This window comes from Triticum urartu, chromosome 4A (assembly GCF_056163025.1).
Source record: "Triticum urartu cultivar PI428250 chromosome 4A, HENAU_Tu73, whole genome shotgun sequence".
Lineage (NCBI taxonomy): Eukaryota > Viridiplantae > Streptophyta > Magnoliopsida > Poales > Poaceae > Triticum > Triticum urartu.
Window position 1 is genome coordinate 282,053,020 of NC_141876.1, and position 11,888 is coordinate 282,064,907.

Genomic DNA, 11,888 nt, shown 5'->3' on the forward strand with positions numbered 1-11,888 from the left:
AAACTTTGAAAGTTAAATGAGAGGGAATAAAAGGACTTTCCCAAACTTTCATCTTGCATTTATGATCTCCATGAATTCAAAGTTTATTTTCAAATACAAAACCCTAGAGAGAAGATGACATGACTTCTTCCATTGAAAATGAAAAGGGTGTTTGAAAATATTTGAATTTCATTTGGAAATGTTTCAAATTCAGAAAACTCTATGCAACTCAATGATTTTCATGAGATAAGATAAAATGACTTCTTCAAAACATATGAAATATGAGTTGGGAGTTTAAAAGAATCAAATTTAAGAGCCCTTTGAAATTATTTGGAGTTAGTTGGGTTTTATTTAAATTATTTTTCTTCAAAAATAAAATATATGGAAAATATGGTAAAATGATTCCCTACATCCGAAAATTGGAGAGAAATAAATTTGAAATTATTTTGGTATTTTTAAAATGTTATTATTAGATTTTAATGCAACAGTAGCATTGTTTGCTTTATTTAAATTTTTGTGGATTTTATTTGATGCTATAAAAATGTTCATATTGTAGAAAAAAAATTTCTAATTTTTTTAATATATAATATGCCTATGGAATTTTTTTATTTTCCGTTTTTTATAAAAAGAAACTTTACGAGCGACCGACTGTTATCCCTCGCCAGCGTGCGCACCATAGCAAGCAGGTCGGGCTATATTATTTTTTTCTGGTTATACTTCAATTTATTTATTTTCTATTCAAGAAAAATATAGTTTTCTGTTCTAAAGAAAAGGTAGAAAAAAAAACTTTGTGCATGCACACATGCGCGCACACGCACAGGCCGGCCGAAGGCCCATACGGCGGTGTTCCTTTTCTTTGTTTTTCTATATCTCTTTCGTCTTCCTTTTTGTCTACATTTAATCCCACATTGCCTAACCTTTAACCCCTAAACCTCTTTTCCATCTATAAATATAGACATATAGAGCCTCCAAAAATCATCCGATTCGGGTTAAATCAATATTTTGGTTTGATTAGATTCATTAAAGAAAAATATTTTTCTCTTCTCCGGCAGGACTTCTGAAACTTCGAAGTCGTCTTTTCTCTACCTTATAAAGGTATCTTTCTTCGTTTTTTCCTTTTATACTGTCATAGTTTATTATTTTTAGACTAGTACAATATAATAATTAGATTATCAATTAGTCCCTGTATTTATACATTAGACCTAAAATTCTTTTAGCCGTAGCTATTTTTTCTTCTTCCGTAAAACAGCTTGGCTCGGATTTTTTAAATAGACATAACTTTTTACTCGTTCATCCAAATTAGATGAAACCAATGCCGTTTTGTCTTGTTTTCACCTATCTAGTGAACCTGTCACATCAACTTTTTGAAATTTTAAAATTTTAAATTTTTTTCAGATTCATATTCAAACTTTTTTATCATAACTTGAGTTTCGTAACTCCGACTTAGTTGATTCTTTTTGCAAATCGAAGCTCTTGACCTAAACTTTCAGATGAGACCAAATCCACCCAATTTTGGTACTGTTAGAATTTTTTCTTTTGCAAGAGTTAATTGCTTGTTTTCGAAGTTTTCCGAAGTCTTTTCTTCGATCCTTTTGCATGAGTGCTTATGTATGAAATTGCTTGCTCACGATAGATTGAACGGAGTGTGACGAGTAGAACTATCAGGAGTTATGAGTGCAAATCATCTTCATCAACAGTACAAGGCAATTTCATACTTTGATCATATTTTTCATACCCAGTTTTTATGCATTAGTTTCACCCTCAAACATTGCATGAGTAGGATGTGATAACATGTGGGTATTTGGGAAGTAGTTGATGAGGTAGGAACCTACTGTCATATTCTCAAACCCCTGGGTGTTACTACGTTATGCTTAGAGCATCTCCAATAGATGGTCCAAATTTTGGCGGTCCAAAACCGGAGATGTAAAATTTGGACCGTCAAAAAAAGCGTTTTCGAGCTCCGAAAAAAGCTCAACTCCAACAGATGGTCCAAATTGATGGTCCAAAAGAGCAACTCCAATAGATGGTCCAAAATGAAGATGTAAAACGACATACTACTAGTCCATTCAACATAGTTCAAACATCAAATTCAACATACTTTCATACATCAACTTCAACTACTACTTATTCAAACTACTAGATAAACTACTCCTCATCAGAGCTACGGAACTGCTCCCAGAACTCCTCCTTCGTCGGGTCATCGCACCCCTCCTCCTCCTCCTCCGAGAAGTCCATCCAGTCCTCCTCGGAAGAGCACTTGATGGGGATCACCGTGGAGGGACCGACCTCATCCTTCCTCTTCGGCCCTTTCTTCTTCTGCTCCGCCTCACGCTTCCAGTAGTACTCCATCTCGGCCTAGACGTACTCCGGATACTCCCGAGCAAACCTCGCCATCGCCTCCTCATCGATCTCGCCAGCACTAACGACAACCGACGGCTTCTTCATCTTCTTCTTCTTTGTCGTGATCTCCTTCATGTTGATGCCCCGCGGCACAAGCATCTTCGCTTCCGCCCGACTCTCGATCTCTGGAAAGTTGAGGTGCGACCGAGGCCTCTCGGCATGCCACACCGCCACGCCGTAGGCACGCGCGGCCTCGTGGGTGGAGGGGTACATGCTGATCCACCAACGCCTTCCGACGTCGGAGAACTCCACACCCCAGTTGCTGGAGGGCTTCTGCGTCACGCCAAAGAAGCCCGACTTGCCCTTGGCGTCTTCTTCGGCACCATCAGGAGCGGCGCGCGGCCGGGGCGGTGGCGGACGGAGCCGGGCGGTGCTGCGGGGCGGCGGTGGCGGGCGGGGCAGTGTCGGACGGAGCTGGGCGGGGCAGATCTACGGGGCGGCGGTGGCGGGCGGGGCGGTGGCGGAGCTGCGGGGCGGCGTCAGCGGGCTGCAGGGCGGAGCTGCGTGGCGGGCGGGTGGCGACGCGGCATGGAAACAGCGGTGGGCGGCGGGGCCGGATCCGCGACGGGCGGGCGGCGGGGCGGCATGGAAACAACAGCGGGGGGCGGGGCGGCGCCGGATCTGATGCGGGCGGCGTGCGGCGGGGCGGTGGCGGGGTGTTGATGAGGATATCAATACCATTGTTACACCCACAGCCCCTGCCGCTATACATACTGGACCAATTACTAGAGCTCGCGCACGCCAATTGAATTATCAGGTACTTTCGTTTCTTGGTAACGATTCTAATGTTCGTGAGAATATGATGCTGCCTAAATTGGATACATTTGTTTTGCTTACAAATGAAGGGCCTAGCTTGGACAAGAAAGATGAACCTTGGAGCAAGTTCAAGCATGGAGATGATGGCATGCGCAAGGGGAACAAGAACGGAGTTACAAGTGATGATTCCAGGACTCTGAAGCCACCATAATGAGTGCATGAAGCATGGGATGAAATATACAAGATGCCACTTCATAAATTTCGTCCAGAGGCTATTCTAGGTGCTGCGTCACCTTATTATTGGGCCAGGCCCATGTATTTTCGAAGTACTTAAGTACAGGCTGTATTTAGAGTCCGTATGCGTGGGGAAACAAGAGTTAGGGTTGGTTTCGGACCCCTCCACCAAGGGCCACGAAATTCCCCCTCTCTCCTCCATATATACAGCTCTTAGGGCATCGTTTAGACTTTGGGTTTTGTTTAGATTAAAAGTTCGCCATAGCTGCAACTTCGCGTACTTTGTTTGTGTCCAACGACCAGACCAAGACGTCGCAGAACCCCACCTTGATCAATAAAGCTTTCATCTTATATTCGCAATATCCAGATTGCAATCTCAGTTTCTTGCTTGTTCTTTGTTTGCTCGCAGGAAACAGACCCTCGTGGTCAGGTTGATCGTGCTTCGGCGTGGTCAATAACCCCTCGGAAGTTGGTTTAGCGATTGCTAAGGCGCGACGTCTCGCACGTTCGTAGTCAGATCGTCAAGGTCGACTCCCACAGAAATGATAGCCACCATCTCATCGAAACATCGGGGCACCTTCGCCTCTATCAAGTGGTATCAGATTTCTAGGTTGCTCGGTGAGATTTTATAGTTTTTCGTAGTTTAGATCGAGTCTGTTCTTCGTACCTATAGTCCACGAAAAAGCCAAAAAAATTAGGGTTAGTTCATCCTATCCGAACCAATCTGAGCCTTTGCATAATCTTTTCTGTATTTGCTTTGTTGAATTTGCGGTTGCATCATCGTGTCAAGTTGCTGGTCTTAGCGTCTAGTCCTTTAGAGTTTCGAGTTCTGTTCACAGGTTGTCACGTCACCGCTGCCATATTCACCACCATTCCGAGTCCATATACGCCACCACATATCCGCCGCCATCACGCCAATCCGAGTCCACCTGCAACATATATCCGCCGCTAGTCCGATTTCCACCAGATTCATTGCCGCCACCAGTCCAAGATTCCACCAGATTCATCTCCGCCACCAGTCCTAGTCCGATCCAGTAATTGTTGCATTTTTTTCGATTTCTGGATCACGCTATACTTCAAGTCGTGATAGAATAGGACTCTTGAGATTCCGTGCTACGCGCAGAAGAAAAATAGTTCCAAACTCAAAAAAAACAAGTCTGGAAAAGTCTGGCTCGACAGTTTTTAGACCATTTGTAGACTTCTTCGAAAAAATTTGTTGTGGAGAACATGACGAACAAAGAGTTACATGATAAGTTTCAGCAAATGATGAGTGGACAGGTGGAAGATGTGCTAAACAGATTTGAAGAGGCCATGGAGAAGATAGATGGCATTGAGAAGGCGTTCGAAACAAAGCTCGATAACAAGTTTAATGAATTGCTCGCGCGTCTTCCCCCGCCCGCTGCACCTGTCGCACCTCTACAACAACAACAACAACAACAACAACAACAACAACAACAACAACATCGTCTTCCAAATCAAGTGGGACGAGCACAATGCGTTCCCATTGAGCCTGGTCAAACTTCTGGTGCTGTTGTACCTACTGTTAGTGCTTTTGTCGCTCCTGCTGCTACTGCAGAGGTGGAGGACCATTACGTTGATGAGGTTGATCAAAATCAGAACTACGTGCAACCACCAGCACCACCACCACCAGGTCGTCCTCATGCATATCATCGCAACGGTAGGGCTGCACCACCACCTGAGATACATGACCATCTTCCTAAACTAAAATTGAATATTCCACCATTTGAGCGTAGATATGTTCCTGATATATATCTTACTTGGAAGTTAGAAACTGAACAACGATTTACATGTTTACAATATCCTAAGGAGAGATGTGTTCCTGCTGCTGTTTGTGCTTTCACTAGCTTTGCATGTGTTTGGTGGTCTGAACATTGTAGATTATATCCTATTCCAGCTACTTGGGCTGCTTTGAAAACTGCTATGCGTACTCGTTGGGTTCCACCATATTATCAACGTGAATTACTTCAAAAATTGCAGCGCTTAAGACAAGGAAAAAAATTCTGTAGAAGAATATTATCAGGAATTACAAACTGGCATGATTAAATGTGGTATTGTTGAGGAGAATGAAGCTATGCTTGCACGTTTTATGGGTGGATTAAATAGAGAGATTCAGACCATTCTAGAGTATCAGGAGTATACTAATATCACTCGTTTATTCCATCTTGCTTGTAAAGCTGAACGTGAAGTGCAGGATCGACAGGCATTGGCGCGAACTAACTTTTCTGCAGGTCGATCTTCATCATGGACACCACGTGCATCCTCTACTTCCACTCCACCAGCACCTCCATCAGGTGCCACCTCTAGCCGTGATACAAGAAAGCAGGCACAACCACCACTATCTGCCAAGAGCACACCTGCCGGGCCTGCGCAGAGCTCTTCTTCTTCCATGGCATCAACAGGGCACACAAGTGATATTATTTGTCGTCGTTGTAAGGGAAGAGGACATTTTGCGAGAGAATGCCAATCTCAGCGCGTGATGATTGCTACTGAGGATGGTGGGTATGAGTCCGCTAGTGACTATGATGAGGAGACTTTGGCTCTTATTACACATGAAGAACACGGTGGAGACGATTCTGATCATGAGACGCAATACATGGCTGCTGAAGATGCTGACATGTATGAATGTTTAGTTGCTCAATGTGTTTTGAGTGTGCAGGTTACGCAAGCTGAGCAAAATCAGAGACATAATTTGTTCCATACAAAGGGAGTTGTGAAGGAACGTTCTGTTCACGTCATCATAGATGGAGGGAGCTGCAATAACTTGGCTAGCATGGAGATGGTGGAGAAGCTATCTCTCACCACAAGACCACATCCACATCCTTACTACATCCAATGGTTCAACAACAGCGGCAAGGTTAAAGTCACACGTACTGTTCGTGTGCATTTTAGTATCTCTACATATGCTGATTATGTTGATTGTGATGTGGTACCTATGCCAACATGTTCCTTATTACTTGATAGACCATGGCAATTTGATAAAAATTCTATACACCATGGTAGAAACAATCAGTATACTCTTGTTCATAAAGATAAAAATATTACTTTGCTTCCTATGACTCCTGAATCCATTTTGAAAGACGATATTAATAGAGCTAATAAAGCAAAACAGGAGAAAAATAAGAGTGAAAATCAGATTGTGGCAAAAGAATTTGAGCAACAAATAAAACCTAATAATAAACCATCTAGTGTTGCTTCTGAAATTAAATTGAAAAGTGCATGTTTACTTGCCACAAAATCTGATATTGATGAGCTAGATTTCAGCAAATCTGTTTGCTATGCTTTTGTGTGCAAAGAGGCATTATTTTCTTTCAAGGACGTGCCTTCCTCTTTGCCTCCTGCTGTCACTAACATTTTGCAGGAGTTCGCTGACGTCTTTGCAGAAGACGTGCCACCGGGATAACCACCTATTCGAGGGATTGAGCATCAAATTGACTTAACTCCCGATGCATCATTACCCAACCGTGCACCATACCGTACCAATCCAGAGGAGACGAAGGAGATTATGTGTCAAGTACAAGAACTGCTCGACAAAAGTTATATACGCGAATCCCTTAGTCCTTGTGCTGTTCCTATCATTTTTGTGCCAAAAAAGGATGGTACATCGCGTATGTGCGTTGATTGTAGAGGCATTAATAATATTACTATTCGTTATCGTCATCCTATTCCTAGGCTAGATGATATGCTTGATGAATTGAGTGGCTCTACAATATTCTCCAAAGTTGATTTGCGTAGTGGATACCATCAAATTCGTATGAAATTGGGAGATGAATGGAAAACAACATTAAAAACTAAGTTTGGATTATATGAGTGGTTAGTCATGCCTTTTGGGTTAACTAATGCACCTAGTACTTTCATGAGGTTAATGAACGAAGTTTTACATGCTTTCATTGGACGATTTGTGGTAGTTTACTTCGATGGCATATTAATTTATAGCAAATCATTGGAGGAACATTTGGAACATTTACGTGCTGTTTTAATTGCTCTACGTGATGCATGTTTGTTTGGTAACCTTGGAAAGTGCACCTTTTGCACCGACCGAGTATCTTTTCTTGGCTATGTTGTTACTCCACAGGGAATTGAAGTTGATAAAGCCAAGATTGAAGCTATTGAGAGTTGGCCGCAACCCAAAACGGTCACACAAGTGAGGAGTTTCCTTGGCCTCGCTGGTTTCTATAGGCGTTTTGTGAGAGATTTCAGCACCATTGCTGCACCTCTCAACGAGCTTACAAAGAAGGATGTGCCTTTTGTTTGGGGTATCGCACAGGAAGAAGCCTTCACGATATTGAAAGATAAGTTGACACATGCTCCTTTACTCCAACTTCCTGATTTTAATAAGACTTTTGAGCTTCAATGTGATGCTAGGGGAATTGGATTAGGAGGTGTGTTATTACAAGATGGCAAACCTGTTGCATTCTTTTCTAAAAAATTGAGTGGGCCTAGTCTGAACTATTCAACTTATGATAAAGAATTATATGCTCTTGTTCGGACCTTAGAAACATGGCAACATTATTTATGGCCAAAGGAATTTGTTATACATTCTGATCATGAATCTTTGAAACACGTTAAAAGTCAAGCAAAACTGAACCGTAGACATGCTAAATGGGTTGAATTCATTGAGACTTTGCCTTATGTCATTAAACACAACAAGGTAAAGAAAATGTTATTGCTAATGCATTATCTCGTCGTTATACTATGCTTTCACAACTTGACTTTAAAATATTTGGTTTGGAGACCATCAAAGATCAATATGTGCATGATGCTGAATTTAAAGATGTATTGCAGAATTGTAAGGAAGGGAGAACTTGGAACAAGTTCGTTCTTAACGATGGATTTGTGTTTCATGCTAACAAGCTATGCATTCCAGCTAGCTCCATTCATATTTTGTTGTTGCAGGAGTCGCATGGAGGAGGATTAATGGGACACTTTGGCGTCAAGAAGACGGAGGATATACTTGCTACATATTTCTTTTGGCCAAAGATGAGACGGGATGTTGAGCGTTTTGTTGCTCGCTGCAGTACATGTCAAAAAGCTAAGTCACGACTCAATCCTCATGGTTTATATACGCCTTTGCCTGTATCTAGTGTTCCCTGGGAGGATATATCTATGGACTTTGTTTTAGGTTTACCTCGAACAAAGAAGGGGAGGGATAGCATATTTTTTGTCGTGGATAGGTTCTCGAAAATGGCACACTTTATACCATGTCATAAAAGCGATGATGCTGTTAATGTTGCTGATTTGTTCTTTCGTGAAATTATTCGCTTGCATGGTGTGCCAAATACTATTGTTTCAGATCGTGATACTAAATTTCTTAGCCACTTTTGGAGATGTTTATGGGCTAAGTTGGGGACTAAACTGCTTTTTAGTACTACTTGTCATCCCCAAAGTGATGGACAAACTGAAGTAGTTAGAACATTGTCTACTATGCTTAGGGCTGTTTTGAAGAATAACAAGAAAATGTGGGAAGAATGATTGCCTAATATTGAATTTGCTTATAATCGTTCATTGCATTCTACTACTAAGATGTGCCCTTTTGAAATTGTGTATGGTTTCCTACCTCATGCACCTATTGATTTGTTGCCTCTTCCATCTTCGGAGATGGTTAATTTTGATGCTAAAGAACATGCTGAATTGATTTTAAAAATGCATGAGTTAACTAAGGAAAACATTGAGCGTATGAATGCTAAATATAAACTTGCTAGAGATAAGGGTAGAAAACATGTTGTGTTTGCACCTGGAGATCTTGTTTGGTTACATTTGCATAAGGATAGATTTCCTAATTTGCGCAAATCAAAGCTAATGCCACGTGCTGATGGTCCTTTTGAGGTGTTAGAGAAAACAAATGATAATGCATATAAACTTGAGCTGCCTGCAGATTTTGGGGTTAGTCCCACTTTTAACATTGCAGATTTGAAGCCTTATTTGGGTGAGGACGATGAACTTTCGTCGAGGACGACTTCATTTCAAGAAGGGGAGGATGATGAGGACATCAATACCATTGTTACACCCACAACCCCTGCCGCTATACATACTGGACCAATTACTAGAGCTCGCGCATGCCAATTGAATTATCAGGTACTTTCGTTTCTTGGTAACGATTCTAATGTTCATGAGAATATGATGCTGCCTAAATTGGATACATTTGTTTTGCTTACAAATGAAGGGCCTTGCTTGGACAAGAAAGATAAACCTTGGAGAAAGTTCAAGCATGGAGATGATGGCATGCGCAAGGGGAACAAGAACGTAGTTACAAGTGATGATTCCAGGACTCTGAAGCCACCATAATGAGTGCATGAAGCATGGGACGAAATATACAAGATGCCACTTCATAAATTTCGTCCAGAGGCTATTCTAGGTGCTGCGTCACCTTATTATTGGGCCAGGCCCATGTATTTTCGAAGTACTTAAGTATAGGCTGTTTTTAGAGTCCGTATATGTGGGGAAACAAGAGTTAGGGTTGGTTTCGGACCCCTCCACCAAGGGCCATGAAATTCCCCCTCTCTCCTCCATATATACAGCCCTTAGGGCATCGTTTAGACTTTGGGTTTTGTTTAGATTAAAAGTTCGCCATAGCTGCAACTTCGCGTACTTTGTTTGTGTCCAACAACCAGACCAAGACGTCACAGAACCCCACCTTGATCAATAAAGCTTTCATCTTATATTCGCAATATCCAGATTGCAATCTCAGTTTCTTGCTTGTTCTTCGTTTGCTCGCAGGAAATAGACCCTCGTGGTTAGGTTGATCGTGCTCCGGCGTGGTCAATAACCCCTCGGAAGTTGGTTTAGCGATTGCTAAGGCGCGACGTCTCGCACGTTCGTAGTCGGATCGTCAAGGTCGACTCCCATAGAAATGATAGCCACCATCTCATCGAATCAGCGGGACACCTTCGCCTCTATCAGGTGTGGAGGCGGCGGGGCGGCGGCGGACAGGCGGGAGGTCGCGGGCGGGAGGGCGGGAACGGAAAGGAAGTGGCGGTTGGGCGTTCACGGGCGGCGGCTGGTTTTGGACCAGATGCATCTCGTGATGTATATTTGCATCACGAGGTGTTGCATTTTACATCACGAGGAGGCCGCGGTCCATTTTTTTTGCATATGGACCGTCTGTTGGAGCAGCGTTTTTTGCCCCAGACGGTCCAAAAGTTAGTTATTTTTACATTTGGACCATCTATTGGAGATGCTCTTACACTGCTATGCTATGCTCGTAGACGTGGTTTGGTTTTGAGAGAATTCATGAAAGTTGTGAGAGTTATTGTTAACTAAGGTTTAACTTAAGGTGGCTACTTTAATACACATCTGGGTGGATTGGTTGGGGCACCCTGGAGCACCTAGTGGTTTGCTTGGGCACTTGGAGAACTCAGTGCTTGCCCAAGGGGATCCCGGAGTACCCGTGTGATCACCCTATGGAATCCACCCAGGCTCAAAGCGATCATAAGATTATTCATGCTAGAAACTTCCGTGTGCAGCCACAAGCCATTATGGGCTCTGGCATAGTTGAGTAAGTTGTGGGAAACCTTTCCATGATGGGCTAGCAAATGTAGGGGATTGTAGGTCTACCGGCCTATCTATCGGTTAAGGGGACCTCTTTGGAAAGATTGTGTCTCGGTCACCCGTTTCTCAAACACCATGCAGTGCGAGAAATACAATGGAGGAGATCGAGTCTTGTGGGGAAAAGTGCGCAAACCTCTGCAGAGTGTATAAACTAATCATGATTAGACGTGTTCCTGGTTATGGACATCTTGAGTATCTGATACTTGAATTATTGGTTTGATCTCATCACTTTACTTAATAAACTTGTTGGGTCGTTACTGTTAATTTGGGATTGAGTTGGAGGAACCTTCTCAATAATTTTAAACCAACTTTGTAGTTAAATAAAATACATTCCTTTGTTGTCGGGAAAAATTAGCTTTATGCAAAATTAAACTTAGAGCCTCCACTAGCCAAATATGCATGTAGTGATAGCCATTATTCAGCATTCCTCTATAGTGTGAAATTGCCAGTACATTCAATGTACTGACCTACATGGCTGCAACGTTTCATGTTGCAGGAATCTTACGACGAGTAAGTGATACGTTAGGGTTACGATTTCTACCCTCAACTTTGTCATTGGTGTTGATGGGAATCCACAACCTTGTTGTTACTTCCGCTATTTGGATTGAGGTAATAGTATTTACGTTACTTTATACATGTGATTTACCTCTGTTATAAATCCTCGAGTACCGTGTGTGTCAGCATACCAATCCAGGGATGACACTTATATACAGAGATTTGACTGTTTGAGGTCGGATCGCTACAGCACCTCTGTGTTCAGCACACGTTCAGCATGATGACGTCCCGCGAGCTTGTAATCCAGTTGAGGACGAGGGAGAGTTCCGTCAGCACGACGGCGTGGCGACGGTCATGATGAAGTTACCGACGCAGGGCTTCACCTAAGCAGTACGACTATATGACCGAGGTGTGTAACTGTGAAGGGGGACACCACACACGGCTAAGAGAAGACTTGG

The 11,888-nt window shown here is 42.7% G+C and overlaps 1 pseudogene; it reads right to left on the reverse strand.

Annotated features, from left to right (window-relative positions):
• Positions 1-2,124: 2,124 nt before the first annotated feature.
• LOC125550568 (uncharacterized) lies at positions 2,125-2,705 on the reverse strand (annotated as a pseudogene).
• Positions 2,706-11,888: the final 9,183 nt, after the last annotated feature.